At 45.9% G+C, this 22,916-nt stretch overlaps 1 protein-coding gene across 1 annotated transcript in view; it reads right to left on the bottom strand.

The window, feature by feature from the left end:
* Positions 1-10,946, bottom strand: part of LOC144770727 (uncharacterized) — a 295,086-nt gene extending 284,140 nt beyond the window's left edge. Inside the window, exon 1 of the mRNA XM_078655463.1 lies at positions 10,821-10,946. The gene's annotated coding sequence lies outside the window, so the exon portion shown is untranslated. The remainder of the gene's footprint in view (positions 1-10,820) is intronic.
* Between the last annotated feature and the right edge of the window lie 11,970 nt (positions 10,947-22,916).

Below are 22,916 nucleotides of genomic sequence, written 5' to 3'. Positions count from 1 at the left end.
GGTACGTTTTGTCTTGGCCCAAGTGTCCCGCCAGGGGTACATCATGGGCCAGGTTCAGAAGGAAGCCGCGGAAGCGTAGGGGGACCACCAGCACTCGGCCGGACCCTAACTCGGCGGACTTTTGCTCGCTGTATAGGAGGCCGTTCTCCCAATAGATAAAGTGGGAGCCGGTCTGGTCACCGGCGGCCTGGGCGGCGGCCTGCTGCCGCAGCCCCACAAGGGAGGGACAGGAGGTCTGCTCCAAGCAGAACTCTTCTCGGGACGGTCCCCCTTCCGGGCGCCATTGGGCCAGCTCAGGAAGGTCGTCCAAGCTCGAGGTCGGTTCGACGTCGGGGCCGAGGGGCCCTGCGCCGGGAGGGAAGCTCTCCCCGGGGAATAGCTCAGGGGTCTCAAGGGATTCTGGGACCTCGGGGTCCTCGGGGGTAGTCGGTACCACCTCTAAGGTCGCCCCTTCGGGGGTGGCTCTTCGGGCGGTCATCGACCGGGTACTCACACAGGCCCACTCGGGCAGGCCCACCATCTCCAAGTGGGTCCTCTTCTCAACCCGCTGCCAGGGGGAGCTCTCCAGATCGTTGCCGAGCAGGCAATCCACAGGCATGCCGGAGCGGACTGCCACTCGTAACTCCCCAGAGACGCCCCCCCACTCGAACGGGACTTGAGCTATCCGGCAGGTGCGGACGGAGTTATCGGCTGCGATCACCCGGCAGGAGATGTGGGGAACAATCTGGGCCTCAGTGACGAGGTGCCGTTTGACGGCGGTGATACTGGCCCCAGTATCCCGGAGCGCCCCTATGTGATGGCCATTGACAGTCACCTGCTGTCGGTATTTCTCGGTATTGTCGGGTAGGGGGGCTCCTGGGACCATTTCCCTATCACCCAGGGAGACTAACATCATGGCTGCGGGGTCAGTTCCCTCGAACTCCTCTTCTCCCCCCTCCTCTTCTAGGGCTACGGAGGTGATATGGTGCACTGGGGGCCCTGCAGCGGTAGGCTTCTTGAACAGAGGGCAGCGGGGGTCATTGGCATAATGCCCTGGTTGCTGGCAATGATAGCAGGCTTGGCTGACTCGGGGCCCTGGTTTAGCTGGGGGAAACCCTGCGCGCGCTGTGGGAGGCGAGGTACCTGGCTGGTTTCTGGGGGGACTGGGCGGGGACCCTACCTGGGAACCCCGCTGTCTATTCTGATTCCCCCCTCCCCTCTGGCGGGACGATCCCTGTTCATTTCGGCCATAATCTCCCCCGGGCCCCCGGGGGACCCTGGTGCTCACCCAGCGATCAGCCTCGACGGCCAATTTCAGGGGGTCAGCCAACTTGCTGTCCAGGAGGTGCTGTCGGAGTTCCACAAAGCAATTTAGGGACAAATGTTCATAGGCAATGAGGTCTATGAGCCCCTTGAAGGTGGATACCTTGCTGCCCTTGATCCACCCCTCGAGGGCCCGGCTATAGAAATTGACATATTCTACCCATGTGGTGCCGGGGATCTTCTTGCAGTCTCTAAAGCGTTGGCGGTACATTTCAGGGGTGAGCCCGTACCTTGTGAGGAGGGCTTCTTTCATGTGGCTGTAGGAGGTCTGTTCGGCGGACGGGAGGTCGAGTAGGGTGTCTCTCCCCTCACTCAGGAATCGACCCCATAGCCCGGCTCCCCAATCTTTCTGCGGAACTCGGTGTGAGGTCATGGCGACCTCGTAGGCCTTGAACCATTGCTGGATGTCATCGTTTTTATAATATTCTTTGACCACGTCCTTGGGGATGTGGACCTTGGGTTCCACTGGGGGACCAGACTCTCGGGTCGCTGCTGTTTTGCTGCCTTCGTTCCGGGCCTTTAGTTCTATTTCCAATAGGCTGCGCTCGTGCTCCAGCTGGAGCTTCTTTCCGTCATGTTCTCGCTGGAGTTTCTTTTCCTCCAGTTCTCCTTGCAGCCGCAACTGCTCGATGGCTAGCTTTTTCTCGGCCAGCTTGAGTTCTCCTTCCATCTTCAAACGGGCTAGTTCTAGCTCGTGGTTTCGGTTGCGCTCTCGGTCGGTCATCTCTTCCCGGGATAGGCCTCTTTCCGTGCTGGGAGTCCGAATCGGGGACTCTGCTCTTTCTTGCTCTGAGGCGTGGGTTTCGATCAGGGGTGCTCCCCCTCCATCGACTTCTGTCGGTGCTGGAGGTTGGGCTCCGGCCTCCACCCAGGCTGTTAGAGCTTGTTGAAAGTCCTCTTTGGTGTTTAATCCCGTCGACGGGATATGGAGATCTTTGCAGAATTGTTTGAGCTCACGGTGAGAATAGTCTTTCAGGAGTTCCATCTGGAAGGTGGTCTCGTCATTCGTGAGGCTCATGGTTGTTCTTCGTTCGGGTAGTGTGTCAGTGCTGTATGATCCCTAGACGTAGGTTCTTATCGCGACGCTGCCACCAATGTTGGACGGGGCGATCTCAGAGGGCCAGGTTATGCTCACCCCGACACCCCAAGATCCACCTCTCCCACAGAACTTGCCGAGTCTTGATTGTGAGGTCCTCGCCAGGGAGGCCTTTGGGTTTGGGATCGTACACACTGAGCTCACACCCCACTACGAACAGACACCACACCGTTGGGTTTTAGGAACAAGTTCTTTATATAAGCAAATAATGAAGGAAGCACTCTTATGTACACAGTGGCAAAAGGACCACAAAGTCTCTGAGAATTCGGGAAGGGGGAAGCGGGACAGTATTTTAGTCTCTGGGTCAGTACGAGGCGTACCCTACGCACAGCTCTCAATCCTCGAGCCGGGGGGTACAGGATGGTGGTCGTACTGGCTGCCTCACCTTCGTCGAGTCGGCTCGGTCGTGATGGTGGCTTTGATGGTCCAGCCGGACCAGAGTACTCCTCGAGCCGCGACGAGGTCAGCAGGGCTCGATTGGGAGAGGTTCGTGAGAGCCGCGACAGCGTCAGCAGGGCTCGGATGGTCTTAGAGGTCGAGCCGCGACAGCGTCAGCAGGGCTCCGGTGGTCTTTCGAGATCGAGCCGCGACAGCGTCAGCAGGGCTCCGGTGGTTCAGTTCCTTGAGGCGAAAAGGGAGCCGCGACAGCGTCAGCAGGGCTCAGAGGTTCAGGATGCGTCTTCTTAGGGTCAGCCGTGATCAGGTCAGCAGGCTTCAGGTCCAAGATACAACTGCCCGCTAGTTGTCGGGCGGGCCCAGTTATAGTTCTTCTGCTCTTTGATCTCCGGACCCTCGCAGGCGGAGGTCTCAGGCCCTGGGGGCTGGTCATTGGTGAGGTCCGGCGGTTGGTCCTTTGATCCCGTTGCAAGAGGGGTCCGGGAATGCCCAGACGCCCAGCGGGTCTGGACCCAGCCCTCGGGGAGGCCAGAAGGGTGATCGAAACGGGCCCACAAGGGAGGGCCAAAGGTGTGATGGATACCAGGTTCTCAGGGGAGGCCGGAGGTGCTATCGAAACTCCCCGGCTTATCTCACTTGGGGAGCCCTTTACCCCCTGGCGGGGGACTGGCGCGCCTTTGGAGTCTGGGTTTCGCTGGGGCCGGGGTCCCGCTAGGCCCAGGGAGACAGGGGTGTCGGGAAGGGAAGATGGCGTCCGGGCCTTGTGGGGCATGCCAGGTTAGGCGCTCGGAGCCGGGCGAGGAGCGGGAAAGGCAGGCCTGGTCGGGGTTCTCGGGGGATCTAGGCGTACGGGGAGTATGACGACCAGGCTCGGGGTTCAGGCTACACTCACGGGGATGCTGCGCAGAGGTCTCGGGGTGCAGGCCTACGCTCACAGGGTGTGGAGGGACAGAGGTGCACCACGCCACGAGGCCGGGTCCAACACCCATCTTTGTTCACGTTCATGTAGGACTCTTTCTTGATTGTCCCTAGTTTTTACAATCTCTAGAACCACCCAGGTCATGTCATTGGGTGTGTGATTCTTCTCCAAAAAATGGCTAGTCATTCGGGTGGTGGCCCGTTTACACCGGATGTTACTCCTGTGTTCAACAATTCTTGTACTGACTTTTCTTGTTGTCATCCCCACATAATGAAGGTTGCACACACACGTTATCAGGTACACTACACCATTTGTGTTGCAGTTGGACATTTGTTTCAAATGCCACTCAGTGTTGTCATTGAAGGTGATGGTCTTAGTAGTAGATGTTAAATGACACACACTACAGTTGTTACACGGGTAGTGTCCCGCTGGTAGCGGTTGGAGTCTGTTTGTAGATGTTATTGATTTAGGGCGAGTGTGGACTAGATGGTCTCTCAGATTTTTTCCCCGGCGGTGGCTAAACATTGGTATCGGTATAGTCAAATTGCCACTGTTGACAATTGGCCAGTGTTTTTTCACAATTCTCGTGATCTGGTCTGACACCTTGTTAAATGTTGTGATGCAGATGGGTCTTTTGGTATCTGCCACAGCTCTTTCTTTTGGCTCCAGGAGGGCATCCCTGTGGTTGTTACCCGCCCTTTTCATGGCGTTGTTGATAAGTTTAGTTGGATAATGTCTTTCTTTCAGTTTGATACTCAGGTCTTCTGCTTGCTTGAGATAGTCATTCTTTTCCGAGCAATTCCTCCTGAGCCTTAGGAATTGTCCAAAGGGCAGGTTCTGTTTCAAATGCCTCGGGTGGAAGCTTTCATAAGTTAGTAAGCAGTTTCTCGCTGTGGGCTTAAAATGCGTGGTTGTTGTTAATTTACCACCGCTCGCCTGTATGTTGAGATCCAAAAAGACCAGGTTAGACCTACTCATGGTGCTGGTGAACTTTAGAAATCTGTCTTGTTGATTTAGCCACTCAAAAAACTGTGATGCCTCATTTTCATTTCCAGTCCATATGACTAGGACATCATCAATATAACGTTTCCACACGTTAATATGGTGTCTGTAAGGGTTGTTGTCATTCAAGATCTTAGTTTTCTCTAGATGGTGTACATATGCTCGGCGCGTAAGTGCTTCCCATACTTGTCCCGTGTCTTTGATTGTACAGGGTCTCTTCAAACCTGAAGAAATTTTCAGTCAATGCCAAACGGCAACACTCTAAAACCACATGTCTCGGGGTTTTGAAAGTCCATTCCGAATCAAAGAGCACCTCTTCTAGAATGTCCAGTGTGTCTTTGTGTGGCAAGCTCGTATATAAACTCTCTACATCGAGACTGATAAGAATGTTTGAGACAGGGTCAAAGTTGAGTTCTTTAAGTAAACACAGGACATCCTTGGTGTCTCTCAGGTATGTATTAGTTTTTTGTACCAGTGGTCTTAGATAAGCATCAGCATATTTTGAAAGGGGTTGAAGGATGGAACCTATACCTGAAACTATAGGTCTCCCTGGTGGTTTTACCAATTGTTTATGAATTTTAGGGATTGTGTAGAAATATGGGATGACCGTTTTTTTATTTTCCAGGAATTCAGTCTCCTTCTTGCTCATCCAATCATTCGCTAATGATTCTTCTATAAGATAAGCAATTGATATTCTCAGGCGTTCAGTTGGATCATCCTTTATGATGGTCTAATTCCTAGTGTCCGATAGGAGTCGTAGACATTCTTGTCTATAGTCTGTAGCGTCCTGTAGAACAATTGCCCCACCTTTGTCTGCCGGTTTTATTGTTAGGCGATTATTCTTGGATAGTTCCTGTATTGCTTGGAATTCCAAGTTACTGGTGTTTTGAAACACCTTCGTTGCACGTGGATCAAGGTCTTTTACTTCCTTCATAATGGCTTTTTCGGAAGCCAAGATTTCTACTGGTAGACTACCAGGGGATGGCACAAAAGATGATTTCTTTTTCAGACCAGTGTCAGATTCAGAGTGATTGTTGTTATCTTTATCCTGAAAGAAAACCTGTAGCTTCAATTTCCGCAGGAATTCTTTCAGTTCACAGCAAAGTTTGAATTTATCTGTGTAGGGAGTAGGCACAAAACCAAGTCCTTTGTTAAGAACCTGTTCTTGAGTTGGTGTCAATTCAACGCTCAATAGATTGACTACCAAATTTACAGGCCGCTCGTCGTCGCCTCTGGTGGCCCCTTGCTGTGCGTATGGCGTGTCTCTGTGGCTACTGGCTGAGCCCATTGGATTTGTTGCCCTGTTTTGTTTTTTGCCCGTTGGTTCGGTTTGCCCCCTCCTACAAAAGGAAGGTTGGAGTTGCCTTGATTACTTCCCCAGTTTTGATAGGGTTGTTGTGGGTACATTGGTGGACCATAGTAAAAAGGTGCTTGGGGAGGGGGGACCAAATGGGGGACCAAATGGATGTGGACCCTGATAGGGTGGCCATTGGGGGACTTGATTTCCGCGGTAGCCTCTTGCATTGCCTCTACCTCTTCTCGGTCTTCTATTCATTGGTTGATTATAGGAGTAAGAGGAGGGGCCCGAGTTATCTGAACCTGAGTCCGAACCATCAGTGTCTGTATTGTACCCCGGATTTCTACTGCTTACTCTGTTGTCATCTCTTATATAGGGGTAGACTTTGTCGTGTGAGAATGCTTTTTGATCTTTTGCAAGTTTCGTATACTTGGTGTCTTTCAGACTTATCTCAAAGTCAGTCATGCTTTTGTTAAGTTCATCCAGCCTCTTCTTCAATTCACTCGGGGTCTGAAATGTTTTCAGACTTACTTCCAGAGTGTGTATTTCTTCAAGAAGCGTTTCGGAGAGGCGCGCTGCTGTCTTGAGTATGAGTACTAACCAATCTCTGGTACAATGCCATGAAATGAGTGACCAGTCCTTCTTAAATTGCTTGTCATGTTGGAAAATAAAGGGCTCATTTCTTACAATTAGTCCCCTTGGAGCAGTGCTTATCTTCAGGTACTCAGCCATCATTACTCCATGAATTAATGTTTTGATCTGTGTTCTTTTTAGTTCGGTTACTTCATCCCATACTTGAGTCGCATCAGTATTCTCTCTGTTAGGAGCCCCCGTGTGTGGTAAGATTGATGCAATAATTCTGTCTACCTCGTCATCGGAATAGGAAAGACCTGTGATTTCTGCCATTATTCTGTATGTTTGGAACTGTTCTAGTACTAAAAGTGTATAAGGGCCACCGTATGGTCTCACAATAAGTGTGTCAAAAAAATATATACTCCCGCAGCTAAAAAGCTGCTAAGACCAAAGCAAAATACTAGGGGAGAAGGAGGGATAGAAGACTAGGTCGTCCTCCAAAGCAAACTGTAGAACCAAGAATCCAAGTTACTGAATTCGTAGACCTAGCTCAAGTTGTGGCAACTGACCTGTGTGGTCGGTGGTGCCTGCCAAGAAAGAAAAATGTCTTTCTAGTGTCCCCTCACTCACCGGAGTTTCCTCACGGTGACATGCTTCATCATAGGGCCCCAATGATGAAGCATGTCACCGTGGGGAAACCCCGGTGAGTGAGGGGACACTAGAAAGAAATTTTTGTTGGCAGGCACCACCGACCACACAGGTCAGTTGCCACAACTTGAGCTAGGTCTACGAATTCAGTAACTTGGATTCTTGGTTATACAGTTTGCTTTGGAGGACGACCTAGTCTTCTATCCCTCCTTCTCCCCAAGTATTTTGCAATGAAGTTGTCCAACAGGACCCCATTCAAAATTATCGTTCAGTTATCCACATCAAATAGCAGTTCAAACAAATACATAAAGAACCACATATACATTTGTGTATCTAGAATCTAGAATATGGAATGTCAATCAAGCATAAGGAATATCATCTTTTGAGAAGAAAACATAATTGTTTTAAACTGAACAAAAATATATGCTCATTTTTTCTAGAACATTTGAAATAAACGATCCTGTGATAGCACAAGGTTTTAAACAATGCACTACCAGCACTTTCAGGTGGACAGCAACACTTTGAATTGGACAATACCAGCGCTTTTAGCAGGACAGCAACACTTTGAATTGGACACTACCAGCACTTTCAGGTGGACAACAAAACTTTGAATTGGACTCTGCCAGTACTTTTAGCAGGACTGCAAAACTTTGAATTGGACACTACCAGCACTTTTAGCAGGACAGCAACACTTTGAATTGGACACTACCAGGACTTTCAGCATAACAGCAAAACGTTGAATTGGACACTACCAGCATTTTCAGCTGGACAGCAAAACTTTGATTTGGAAACTACCAGCACTTTCAGGTGGACAGCAACACTTTGAATTGGACACTACCAGCACTTTCAGCAGGACAGCAAAACTTTGAATTGGACACTGCCAGTACTTTTAGCAGGACAGCAAAACTTTGATTTGGAAACTACCAGCACTTTCAGGTGGACTGCAACACTTTGAATTGGACACTACCAGTGCTTTCAGGTGGACAGCAAAACTTTGAATTGGACACTGCCAGTACTTTTAGCAGGACAGCAACACTTTGAATTGGACAATACCAGCACTTTTAGCAGGACAGCAACACTTTGAATTGGACACTACCAGCACTTTCAGGTGGACAGCAAAACTTTGAATTGGACACTGCCAGTACTTTTAGCAGGACAGCAACACTTTGAATTGGACAATACCAGCACTTTTAGCAGGACAGCAACACTTTGAATTGGACACTACCAGCACTTTTAGGTGGACAGCAAAACTTTGAATTGGACACTACCAGCACTTTCAGCAGGGCAGCAAAACTTTGAATTGGACACTGCCAACATTTTTAGCAGTTTTAGAGAACAGAAGTACCCTGCCACCAGTTTTAGAAGCTGCTATTTATTTCAGCAGACTATGTAACAATGCGGTTGGTCATTGTACAGTGCTAAACATTTAGCACATGTTCACACTTATTTTTTGCACTTATTCAAATTTTCAATAAGGCATTCAAAGATACACAAGTCATTGTTAAATGAAATGACTTTCATAAAAACTCTACAAGTAAATGTGACTGTACAAATGAATGTGAAAAACATGTGAAAGAAGTGGAACATAAATGCATTACATTAAAAAGAATTACACCAGTACATCTTGGAATTCTTAGTTATACATCAAGCTCTCTCTGACACGCCTTTTACTTGGCTTAGATGGACACTACAAGCACTTTCAGCAGGACAGCAAAACTTTGAATTGGACACTACCAGCACTTTCAGCTGGACAGCAAAACTTTGAATTGGAAACTACCAGCACTTTCAGCAGGACAGCAAAACTTTGAATTGGAAACTACCAGCACTTTCAGCAGGACAGCAAAACTTTGATTAGGAAACTACCAGCACTTTCAGCTGGACAGCAAAACTTTGAATTGGAAACTACCAGCACTTTCAGCAGGACAGCAACACTTTGAATTGGACACTACCGGCACTTTCAGCAGGACAGCAACACTTTGAATTGGACACTACCAGCACTTTCAGCAGGACAGCAACACTTTGAATTGGACACTACCAGCACTTTCAGCAGGACAGCAACACTTTCAATTGGACACTACCAGCACTTTCAGCAGGACAGCAACACTTTGAATTGGACACTAACAGCACTTTCAGCAGGACAGCAAAACTTTGAATTGGACACTAACTTTTTAGCAGGGCAGCAAAGCTTCACAACAGTACTTCCAGCAGATCAACAGTATTTTAAATGGAAATGCACCAAAAATGTCAGCAGGTCAGTCGAACATTTATTTGGCCGGTATTAGGACTTCAGCAGGACAGCAGTATTTTTAATTGGACAGAATTATGACTATTAGCAGGACAGCATTATTTTGAATGCGACAGTAGGACTGCAACTGGACAGAAGTATTTTGAATGAGAAAGTATTGGGACTTCACTAGAACAGCAGTCTTTTTTAATGGGACCGTATCAGGACTTTCAGTGGGACAGCAGTATTTTGAATGCGACTGTATTAGGACGTTAGCAGGACAGTAGTACTTTTAGTAGGACAGTACCAGCACTTTTCATCAGTAGTGTTACGTTTTGTTTTAAGTGCCGCAGCCCATGCACTACTCAGCAGAACTGCTACTGCAAGAGGGCAGTAAGCTTGGGGCAGTCAGAGAAAAGCTGAAGACCCGTACAGTTCTGCATGTTCGGCAGTAACATTCTGTATAAATGTGTAAAGTGACTGGCAGGTTTCATGTTCCAGTGTCAGGAAAGTTTAACAAACAGGAGCAAGCCATTGTTGCCGGTGCCAGGGTGAGACTGTGACAGACGCACCCGGGCCCGCCTTGGGTAAAGGAATGCTGTGTGTGCACTCTCGACGTCCGGGCCAAGTGCACCTTCCTGCCCAGACCGGCCCGTCCGGTTCCGTGCTGCCCTCCCTCGTGAGCTCCCCTAGCTCACTGAATGAAGGCAAAGGCGCTATACATAGAAGCAGCGCCTCTCCAGGCACGCACACCGGGGGGAGGAGGGGGGAGCATGCCGATGGTGCTGAAAGGGGGAGAGAACTTCAGGGCTAACACCCTGTCACCCCGCCCCAACATGACCCCAAGTAAAACTTCTACGGCAGGGCTAGTGCCCGAAGAGGGGCAGCGTGGGTAAAACCCTGCCTAGTGAACTCATGTGACAGCGCCTGCAGGAAGCCTTCGCGTTGTAAGGCAAACCACTGAGCATTCTGGGACTTGTAGTTTAGGCATACGAAGCCAAGTACAGTTGACTGGAAATGGCGAAGCTGTCCTAATTTGGCACGAGACCTCTCGGTGACTGCGCTGCTTACTGGGGCTGGGTCATAAATGTGCTAATAATAGCCAGAATGCAGCACGAGATTGATTGTACAGGGTGACGGGGGGGTTTAGGCGGGAGACAGGGCTGGCCCAGCCAATGCTGCTGTTTTCTTCAAGCGACAAAGAAATCACTGCAGTAATACACATGCCCAACATTACACCCCTATGTGGCCTCCATTGCGAGTTGCCCGGAGGGGCGAGCACGGGGTGACGCAGCTTTGGGACACCCCGAAACGCCTGCTGCTTTCAGAACTAACACTTCCGGTCTGAAAATACAGGTTTTACCTGGTGTGGGTCGGGTAACCAGTGTGTCCTTGGCCCTACTGCAATGAAAGAAAGGGCCCTCTGACTGCTGTTTGAATTATCAAATACTTGGATAATCAGGGTTCCATGGGCTCCTCACGTCTCTGGGTCCTGGTGCCACTGCACCAGCCGCACCAATGGGAGCTTTGTCCCTGTGTGGATTGATACCTGGAAAACACGTGGCTGGGAGAGGGCAAGGCCTGCAGGCAGAGAGAGAACCTAGCCCCGCCCACCCCCCATCAAGCCATGTGAACTTCTCACCACTCCCGGAAGGACGCCCTTCCGACCCATCCAGCACCCCTGCCTTGCACAGACCCACGCAGAGCAGGCGATTATTATCTGTATGAAATATCCCAGGAATCTGGTAAAACAAGTCCAAAAGTACCTGGTACTTCTGGGCTTGACAGGTTACAAACTTCTATTTCCAGTTAACTCACATGAGGCCAAGTTTATACCTCTTACAATTTGCATATTCAAATTTTACATGGTACTTTGTACTGAGATTTTCGCATATAAATCCTGACAATTTGAAGGCTCTTGCATCTAGAAATTTTCGCCTGGCCTATTAGTATGCCAAAAACAACAGTTGATGGACAGAATGCAGAACAATGTCATACATTCACCCCAGTACAGAGATATGGGCCTAAATCCATTGTTTGTTTGCTCACCATGCCATTCCAGTTTGAACCCAGCCATATGCAAAGCAGTCTTGACCCTGTGCCTCATGGGAACAGTCCAGCCCGAACTGCCAAGCCAGGTACTTCCTGGACTGGAAACAAGCATCCTAGGACCGGTTTCAGGGTTTCACCCCTCTTCAACCAGGATAGCTTGAATCCAGTGGCACTCGGGGTGACAAATGCAAAAATCCCCCTTGGTATCGCTTTGTTCGCCCAAAGTTGGCAGGGTATGCCCAGACTTGGGTCCCTTGCTCACTCTGCCACTGGATTCAAGATAGCCTGGCTGATGAGGGTTATGAACCCGAAACCGGTCCCAGGATGCTTGTTTCCGGTCCAGGGAAGACATGGTTTGGCAGTTCGGGCTGGACTGTTCCCATGAGGCACAGGGTCAGACTGATTTGCAAATGGCCATGTCTGAACTGGGGTGGCGGAATGAGCTAAAGAATGATGATGGATTAAACCCAGATCAGTTGACTGGGGTGAGTGTTTGATTTGTTCAACACTCCGTCCATCATCCCCATTTGGTATCTATTAGTATGCCGGCATCTAAGAACCGAAATATCACATTATTCAATCAAATGTAGTGTAATATTATGAATGGGAGATATGGGAAGATATCTTACACTCTTCACAAGCATTAGAAAGCAATAACACGTCCAAACACATAAAAAGATGCCTTAAGCAAGACCTCGGCCTCTCCCACGTCAGCTGCCCCATGTGTTCTAGTGACATCCTCACAAGATGGAGTCAGTACCATCAAGAGGAAAGAAACATGCCACTGAGGAGGGTGGAGACCTTTTGTATTGTAGTTCTATACAGTGTGAACTTGACTGAAGGCCATTAGAGCGCCTCAAAGGAGTCTGGCGAGCCAGACATGTTCAGACGCTGCGATATTAAGTGACAATAACCGGATGTTGAGCTAAGGCCATCATTTGAACCTGGATCCCAGTTCCAAAGTCAACTGGAGGGCCGCAGCTCCTCCCACCTTGTGATCTCCTGGGAGGCTGACAGGCAGCCAATGTGACAGCATCTCCCTGACACGTGAAAGTCAGCAGGGTAGAGAGTCGCAACCTGTAGGACATAAAGAAACAAGCATTGGCTAAGCCAGTAGGGCTGACCGTCGATGGTGCTACAGACCTTTTGACTTTGACAGTGTTTTTTGATGAAGCTGCTCTACATTAGCTAAAGGGAATAAAACGTGTGTTTACTGATGCAGACCCATCACAAATTAATGGGGTAACCCGATAATCACCACAGGACCTGGGTACAATGTGATATGAAAAACTTGGTCCTTGACTAACTTTGAAGAAAAAAGCACAATATTGAGGGAAACCTTACCATACGTGGGTTGCCGAAGGTCAACCACTTGTAATTAACACTATTCACTGTAGTTTTAAGCCAAATTCACACCCTGAAAGGAAAAGGAACATTTCCCTAAATACACAGTGCATATACACAAAATACACCCACAATAGTTAGCTGAGTGAAATTCATTGTTATATATTTTCAAAATTCAATATAAACATAGATCAAACTGTAAAGACATTAGCACATAGATGCATGCAATAAAAGGTTGCTCGGAAGAGAGGGAAAGGAAGTACTCGTGTTGGAGGAACGAAGGGTGATAATCACAGATTTACAGTTGGAAAGTATTCCTTTGTTTAAACATGATGCTGGTTTACGAAAAAACCAGTACAGCATGGCCTGTCAATGACCGTTATTTACAACATATTTTATTTTATTCAGTAAGTGCATGAATGCAACATCCTGATGGAAGGAAAAGTTACAGGCCCTTGATGGGGGAATGTGTCGACGTTTCAACCCAACTTGTGCATTGAGGGTAACTTGCTACCTCCGCTTGTGGGTCTTCTTCAGGACAGAGGGGTGGGAAAGACAACCTAGTCCTGGTGCCAGCAAAGGGCATGCCAGGTAGCTATTCTCCAGTGGTGGCTTTGAAATCCAATCCAGGAACCCCCAGATAGAGGGGCAGGCGAAGCCCCCTTTCGTGCTCCTCATTTGGCGGGAGGAGAAATGGGAAACATAGTTAGATTAGGAGGAGGGTCTCCCCTCAGCCTACACCATCCCTAGGGCGGGGCAAGCGAGACAAACCCTCTCCTGAAATTCCAACATCTTGAGATGGTGAGAATACCTCCAATCAGGGCTAGGGTTGTGTCCCTTCCCACAGGAAGTGGTCAATAAAGGGTGTAGGTACCCTAACAATGTTGATTGCCCATTAGCTATTACCTGTCTCCAGTTGTAATGTCCCTAATTTTAGTATTTAGGTGGCTCAGAGAGACCTGAACCTCAGATTCATCGAACAAAAGAAGACCAGGATAAAGAAGACCCGCTGCACAAGAACTGAAGCCCTGCTGCAGAAGAAAAAGGCACCAAACCCTGCCAGCTGCTCCAAGGACTTGACAATCACTGCCTGATGTGCTTCCCTGAACCTGCAAGGGCACAAGAACCCCGGAGCACCTACAACCTTCGAGAAATCTCTGAGAAGCTCCCTTGGAGTGAAGGTATCACTCCCCTGCACACCGCAGGCACCGATCCTGTGAAGTCCGGTTTGCTGACTTGCTGCACTCCAACAACCTCAATGCAGCAAAAAAGCAAGAAGAGGAACAACAACTCCTGAAGGTCAGATCTGCTTCTCGACCAAGTTTGGACACACCAGGACCTACAGGAGCTACGGCATACCAATACCTGTGGTATTGGACCTACAATGGTAAAAACCAAGAAGAGTCCACTCCGGACTCCCAAAGAACCAGAAGCAAGCACCTGTTGAGGGACATTGAGACACCCGAGACCCACTTCTGAGAGGCCTAGCTGTCACAAGATCGCTTCTCTAAGTTGCCCGCTCCTGACTGCGAGGAACCTGAAGACGCAGGCCGCCCGGCTTACCTGTTCACTCTGCAACTGGCTCCACCCGCCCCATCACCACTAACTAGCTCTGCCCCATGGTCCCCAGGCCCTTGTGAACTCCTCCCTCTGAGGAGACCTACCGGACCTACCTGTAAGTCCACCCGTGCAGTGCATTTTGAAGTGCCCCCTTCAGCTTGGTGCACCAATTTCCAAGATACTCAGCACTCTGCTCCAGCCCAGTCCAGGGCACTCCCGAAATTCTCCTGCTGGAACTCTGGGCCTGGTCCCAACATCGACCTAAAACAAGAAGGTGAACTTCATGAAAGAATTGCCTGATTTTATATGCATTTTCCCTCTTTTTCCCCATTGTATCCTTTGGTGCATAATTGCATACAAAAGTGACACAATTTCCGAACTTTGAAATATCGTAACTAAAAAAAGTACCTACCTTAGAACTGTGTTCTTGGTCTTAAAACATACATAAACATGTACTTTATTTTTGCAAGTTGGTCTCGGATTTATTCTTGAGTGTGTGTCTCATTTATTGCCCTTGTGAGTACAACAAATGCTTAGCACTACCCTCTGATAATCGTAACTGCTCGCCCACACTACCACAAAAAGAGCATTTGAATGATCTGCTTTTACCTCTGTGTACCGTCTGGGTATTCACTGGACTCTCTGTACAGAGTACTTCTTTTTAATACACTATGTAGAGAGCCAGCTTCTTACAACCTTAAAATGAATAATCAGTAAGCTCGCAATATTGGTGGTATGCAGTTACAATTAAGCAATCAATGCTGAAATTGCATTTACAGTAGGTTATATACATATTACTAATTACAGATACACATGTGAACATGTAGCCACCTACATATGCACATGTGTAGGTTCATGAAATATTAAGTGATGGAAGCAGGTCAGGGGGCTACATTGCAGCATGAAATGTACATTAATTGGCACAAGACATCAGTAGAAAGGCTTCGCTTGAGTCCCAGATAAACAATATGTCAAAAGCAAGATCTGCATCCTCGCAATGGGCCAGCTCTCTGCTTGGTGAATTGTGTCTTCTCTTGGCGTGGGTCTTCCACATCCTTCAGACAAGTACCTCTCACGATGTCTGTGCTGGTGTGATGGTACGACCACACGACATGTTGAGTTCGTCACTGCTCGTTGAGTGCGTCAGACCTTCAAGAGTGGGACGTGAGTGTAGCATAAGTTCAGTAGCTGGTTTGTGGCAGTTTTAGACCTGGCATCATTGGCGTGAGTCTCCTTTCCATTTTTGACAGATTGCCTCCTCTGTTTTGATATGTTTTTGCTGGTTTTATGCTTTGGGCACTGCGCCACTGCTAATCAGCGCCACAGTGCAAGTGTTCCCTATGTTAAATTGATGTACTAATTGGTTATTCCATGATTGGGTTATTTGATCTATCTGTCAGCCCTAGTACAGTGCAACATGTGTGCCCAGGGGTTGTAAATCAAATACTGCTGGTGGGTTTGCAGCACTGGCTGTGCCACCCACGATAGCAGCTTGTAAAGTGTGTCTCAGGCCTGCCATTGCAAGGCTTGTGTGCAGTCTAGCACTGCCATGTCAATTTGGCCAAGTGCACCCACTTGCCAGTCCCTAAACCTTCCCTTTGCTTCATGTTAGACACCGCTATGGTAGGCCCAAGGGCAGGGTGCATTGTAAGTATTAGGTAGGACATGCTCTGATGTGTGTAGCATGTTCTAATAGTGAATTACAGCCATTTTCGTTTTTCACTATTGAAGGCTACCTGTTCTCATAGGCCAGAATGAGCAGTTAGATTATTACATTCTTATAATCCTAACTGACTCAGGGAACATGGTAGAAATTCGAATTTAGTTTGCCTGAACTCAGAATAATAAAATACATCTTTTAGTAAAGTTGGTTTTAATATTCTGTGTTTGAAAATACCACTTTTAGAAAGTAGGTATTTTCTTACCTAACTATCCAGGCCTGCCTCTGCTGGGTTGTGTATTTCTTGACTGGGTTCGTGAGTGACAGGGCTGAGGGATTCCAGGAGACAGGCTGGGGCAGCCCGGTGGTGAATAGAGAGATCTGCATCTAGATGGGAGGGAGGAGTTGCACCTGAGACCTTAATAGGGCTGGGCCTTTCCTCTACAATGCTGGCTCCACCTCTTGTGGCTTGTCTGATGTCCTGCCCTGCACTGTGAAAGGAGAGGAGGAATCATGTCAACAGAGTATCTTCCCTCCCCTGTGCTGGCTCCACCTCCTGTGGGGCGGCTGATGTCTCTGCCCTGCACAGTGAAAGGAAGAAGAGAGTCATGTAAACAAAGTGCTCAGGAACTGCTTTGGACTAGGCAGAGGCCTCTCCGCCTTCATAGAACAAAGGATTTTAGGCAAGAAGCCTTTCTGCCAAGGAGAAGAACCAAGGAAGCTGCAGGAGTTGTACTGCCCCTCTGCCAGTGTGCTGTTTGCTGCGTTGGCCTGTAGTGGTTGTGATGCAGCGTGGCTCCAGAAATTCTCTGTAAAACCATCACTTTAACCCAAAGAGCTAATCACAAATTACACATCAGTGGGCCCATAACACTGCAAATCATTCATACACACATGAACCCTGGTCCGAGGATTCGGTGAAGACCAAAGGAGAGCTGCTGGATTATAGCGGAGTATCTAAAACTAAATGTTATACATTATTTACATCTGCAGTTTAACTTTTAGTACCATGGTTTGATTTAAGGGAAACATTTAAAACACCCCACCATTATTTGTCAATGGATCAGCTAGTAAAAGTTAACTAAAGGACAACAAGACCAGCTTAATTATCCATTTATTTAATTTTTATTCAGAGACTAGATCTCCTAGCATGACCTCTATCTTTTATTTTCAAAGAAAATGTATTTTAAACATCAATAACCTGGAAGAAAAGTTTAACATTCATTTATTAGCATGACAGTTTGAAAATAAGTAAAGTTTCATATTAACAAATTTTGGAAACGCAGACATCAGCAAAAGGACAGAATAGTTCCCAATGAGCACCTCTCTATATCTCTCGATGTTCCCCTCTCATAGGACTCCGCACCCATTCAAAAGTTAAAGTTCAGAAAAATTCAAAGTCCCTGCGCCATAGGCAAAGTTGCGCAGACCGACAGCATGTTGGGGTGTAAAGATAAAATCGGAAAAGTAAGCTCTTTTCATCGTCCCAAATGTCCTCTTTTATATCCTTTTTCACTAACTTATCTATATAAAATTTGTAACTTTGGGGTCTTAGACTGTCCGTGATTGGTCACTTGAGGGGTGGATGAGCATCACCTCATCACATTATTGTTCAATTTCCACAGAGTCATCGTTATAATTGAAGAAAATAGTAAGTTCATGTCATGCTTCTTCCACTTGTGTCCTTTAATTTGTTATTCTATGCCCTACTCCCACGTTCAAGATGCTGACATTTGAAAAAAAGATGGCATCCATTCCAAGATGCAGGCCACACTGTCCTTGACCCAATCTGAACAGGCACAGGCTGCTCGCTCTTCTCCCTTTCCAAACTTGCGCATGCGTACTTTCTCGCAAACTCGGAGTCGCAGTCAGCCTCCATTTTGTATTGGCCACATAGGCCACATTTTAGGAACTATTATAGAAACAAACACAAATAAACGTACATTCTGTTTACCTCCCCCCTACTAATAGTATCCCAGTTAGTAGCTACCTAGCTTTAAGCAACATATATACGTGGTTTACTTACCAATCTTCATGATTTATGCCACAAATACACAGACAGAAAGCACCTTCATGCAATTTTCAATTAGATTATGACAAATGCGTACTTTTTAGGACACAATAAGTTACAAATTAGTAGATTACAATTTGCAATTACATGCAATTTAGTATCCCACGTGTATTTGTGTAGGTGCATTCTATTCTATGTTGGTTAATTTCAAAACCACACAATTAATACATATACTGTTATGGAGAAGTAACTTCACAAGGGGTATACTAAAAAAATTTGTTTCCACCTTGCTCCATCAGTTGCTTCATTGGAAAGGGAAAGGAGAAGGAACTTTGTACAGACTTTCTTCTACAGAATATTCTCCAACGGCTTGAACTGTGCTTGCCTCTTGCTGAAGTCTCAGGGACAAAAGACTTCACCTCCAGCTCCGCACTGACTTTCCTTGCTGGGAATTCTGACTCCAGACACTTGTGTGCCGCTGGGAGCTGGAAGAGCGACGCATCGAGAAGAAGCGTGTCGCCGCCGCAGCTGAAATCGTTGCATCGCCAGAGAAGCGAGCCTTCGCCGCTTCTCCCTGGAAGCGTGTGTTCATCGAAGCTGCCTGCTGTAGCATCACCGGAGAAGCGCGTCGCAGGGCCTGTCACGGCTCCAAAGTACAAAGCCATCGCAAGGCTGCCAGGGAGTCAGCGCATCGCCATCGCATCGCCGCATCAAGGGCGCCATCTTCTGGCATCGCAATTGGATCATTGCATCGCATCAAGGCGCCTTCTTGCGCTCCGCAATGGGCCCACAGGCCGAAGATCTACACATCACCTCCGCACCGGTAAGGATCACGACGCATCCCCTACTCTGCGCAAGCATTGAGGCACGACGCATCATTTCCCCCGGATCACGGAAACGCCGCATCTCCCCTTTTGCGAGCCTTTTGCTTACTTTGCTTTACTCATCCAGGTACTTTGTTGAGAACTTTGTCGCATTTACAATCAACTTGAACTAAGCAACTTTAATAATCTTTCAAGTAATCTTAAGTGTAGTATTGTGGATTTTTGTTGTTTGTGGTCTTGTGTTTAAGTCTCTATAAAGAATAATTATTTTTATAAAACCTGTGTTGTGTCCATCTGTAGTGTTTTCACTGTATTACTGTGTGTATTCACAAATGCTTAACACACTGTCTCTGAGATAAGCCTGTCTGCTCGTGCCAAGCTACCAAGGGGGAGAGCAGGGGTTATTAAGGAGTGTAATCCCCTTATCCTGATTTAGAAGTAAGGGTCCCTATTTGGACAAAGGTGAATACCATTGCCAACTAGAGACCCCCAGATCTAACAGGCTGGCACTATCTTTAACGTGATCTGCTGGAAGTGTGTTTCTTGTGAGTGTTGCTTGTATGTGTGTGGTATTACAACGCCTTTCTACACGTTCTGGACATATTTTGCTCAGGGGTGTGCACCTACTGTGCTAAATCTCTGCATCTACTGCACTTTTGATCTAAATATTTAAGATTGATGTGGTTCGGCTGCTGACTCCTGGAGGGTGGGTATTGCTGGGCAATTCTTACCTTCCTAATGTGTGTTTACTTTACATTTCATTGATAGCAGTAAACACAGGGCTCATTTTTTCCAAAGGTTTTACAACGCAAGGATGGTCTGGACAAGATGCAAAGAATTATTTGTATTTTTTCTTTGTATATAATTGCCTTTGATGTTGATACAATGGCTGTGGAACACAGGACGTGTTTTGTCTTACATGGTGCAGAGTACTAATATCGACGTAGAAATATCGCCTGACATTAATATCTCCGCAGAAATATCGAGTGGAACAGATATCGACAACAAAAATATAGTTTGACCAGAATATCGACTGACAGGTAAGTAATATCGATAACAATAATATAGTTGTAATAAATATTGTTTACAAAAATATAGTTTACAAAAATATCGATTTATAAATAATGTATTTTAGTGTTTTAAATGAGAATTGTTTGTTATTTTATTATATGTTTTGGAAATGTATTAGTTATTAATGTTTTTTATGTTTAATTTTGTGTTATTACTTCCGTAGCGGGTTGTGGGTTTATAGGGGAATAGGGTGGGAAGTAATTTAATTATATAAAATTAATTGATTAATTAATGTGTTAATTAATTAATAATAGTGTAATAATTAGTTGTTAATTAATTTCAATTAGTCGATTAATAATTAATTATGTTAATTGTTTAATTAATTTTAGGTGTGTGTAGGGGAGTTCATACGTGTAAATGGTGTGAAGGGTGGTAATTAATTAATTTATTATTGATTAATTAATAAATAATTTTTAAATTAATTACCATTAATTAATTAGTAATTAGTAATTGTAAAGGTGTAATTATTTTAGGTGTGTGTTGTGGTGTTTTTAAGTGTATATAGTGTGAAAGCTGGTAATTAATTAATTAATTAATTTAAAAAAATGTATTAATTTTCATTAATTAATTAGTAAATATTAAATGTAGTTGTGTAATTAATTTTAGGTGTGTGTGGTGGATATTATAGTTTTAAATAATGTGTAATTAAATCATTTTTATTATCTTTGTTAATAATAATATATTTAAATGTATATATTAATTATGTTTATATTGGAAATTAAATAAAAAAATGTTTTTGATAGTTAGTTTTTTTATTGTTTTGTGCTCCAGCGCTTTCCTTACTATTGTACTCACTGGAGTGGGAATAGTCATTTTTTCCCCTACGCTATCCAACGCTTTCCCTACTGTTGAACTCTCTGGAGTGGGAATAGTAATTTTCACCCCTACGCTATCCAACGCTTTCCCTACTGTTGCTCTCTCTGGAGTGGGAATAGTAATTTTCACCCCTACGCTATCCAACGCTTTCCCTACTGTTGCACTCTCTGGAGTGGGAATAGTAATTTTCACCCCTACGCTATCCAACTCTTTCCCTACTGTTGCACTCTCTGGAGTGGGAATAGTAAATTTTACCCCTACGCTATCCAACGTTTTCCCTACTGTTGCACTCTCTGGAGTGGGAATAGTAATTTTTACCCGTACGCTATCCAGCGCTTTTCCTACTGTTGCACTGTCTGGAGTGGGAATAGTAATTTTTACCCCTACGCTATCCAGCGCTTTCCCTACTGTTGCACCCTTTGGAGTGGGAATAGTAATTTTTACCCCTACGCTATTCAACGCTTTCCCTACTGTTGCACCTTCTGGAGTGGGAATAGTAATTTTTACCCCTACGCTATCCAATGCTTTCCCTACTGTTGCACTCTTTGGTGTGGGAATAGTAATTTTTACCCCTTCGCTATCAAATGCTTTCACTACTAATGTTTGTATTTTGTTATTAAATGTATGTATTATTTTTTTAATACTTTAATGTGTTAATTAAATATAGAATATTATTTTTTATTCAAAATGTTTTATATATGTGTTTATTTTTATATAATTATTAAAGTTTATAAATTAAATAAAGATAATAATAAAATGTAATTAAGAAAATATATGTATATGTACACATTTATTGTGTTTATATTCATTAAATTAAGTTTATTTGTTATAATTAGTTAAAATATAAATTTAATTTATTTTGTTAATATTAATATTATTTAATTATTTATTTAAGTTATATTGTTTTTTAAAGTCGATATTTTTTACATATATATTTTTTAGAGTCGATATTTTTGTACTTACCTGTTTAAGTATAGGGATTCGATATTTTTGTAGTCGATATTTTTACATCTATATTTTTGTTAACTATATTTTTGTTATCTATATTTAAACATGAAACCGTCTTACACTGTAAGTGTTCTGAAGGCCAAGACGTTTTTGCCGAAGGAGGTTCCATCTGGGGACAGGGTGTCCAGCATTATTTAGGTGAAGGATGGCAGATGCATGTCAGACCTTCCATCAACATGGTTCTAGAGCAGTATGGGTTCTATAATCTTGCACATGGTGAATCTGAAACTCCAGATGCGTTTCAACTGTGCTACAGTGTTTGATCACAATTTATCAGGGGCAGCTCCTCCGTAGTGGCGGAGGAGCGTCACCCCACAGCCTGTGCCAGCAGACATTAAATAAAATTATAATAACGCAATGTTATTTTCATTTTAGTTATTCTGTCTGAGTCCAATAGAAAAGTGTAGGGCTGGGTGTGCCCAGCCGCGGCCCGTGAGGGAGTTACAGTGGGGCAGGGAGGCGGGGAGGGGCGGGGTGGAGGGTGCTAAATACCGGCATATGGATAATTGCACGTAAGTAAACAATTTAATTAATAAAACGAATTTCGTAGCACCCACTGCATCGCATTTTGCGATGCAAGGCGCGCTACCAAATTCGTTTTATTAATTAAATTGTTTACTTACCTGCAATTATCCATATGCCGGTTTTTAGCACCCTCCACCCTGCCCCTCCCCCTCCCCGCCTCCCTGCCCCACCGTAACTCCCTCCACGGGCCGTGGCTGGGTGTGCCTGGGCATGTCAAGGAGGATTACAGTGCACTCATCAGTGTGCATGTGTGTTTGGCCGGCCGTCTGAGGCTGGCCAAACACTTGTGTTTCTACAACCTGGCTGTGTTACATAGTCGGGCTGGAGAAACAGCACAGACTCCAATGAACCGTCTGAGCAACAAACAAGGCCAGACCAATCCTGGAGCTGCTCTCTTGTGAGAACAGTGCCTGGATTAGGTGCTGAGCATGTGCACCGAGGGCCTATCCCCTTCCGGCCATCAGCCACCGAGAGGAACAGCCGGGGCAGAGTGGGGCAGCAAGTAAGTCTTTTAAAAAAAAATTCTTATATTTTATTCCCCCACCCCACCGCCCTACTACTTTAGGTAGGCGGCAGCCGCCACTATAT

Source organism: Lissotriton helveticus, chromosome 7 (genome assembly GCF_964261635.1).
Source record: "Lissotriton helveticus chromosome 7, aLisHel1.1, whole genome shotgun sequence".
In the NCBI taxonomy this organism is placed as follows: domain Eukaryota; kingdom Metazoa; phylum Chordata; class Amphibia; order Caudata; family Salamandridae; genus Lissotriton; species Lissotriton helveticus.
The sequence above is the reverse complement of the archived record's forward strand: the minus strand, read 5'-3'. Positions and strand labels throughout refer to the sequence as shown.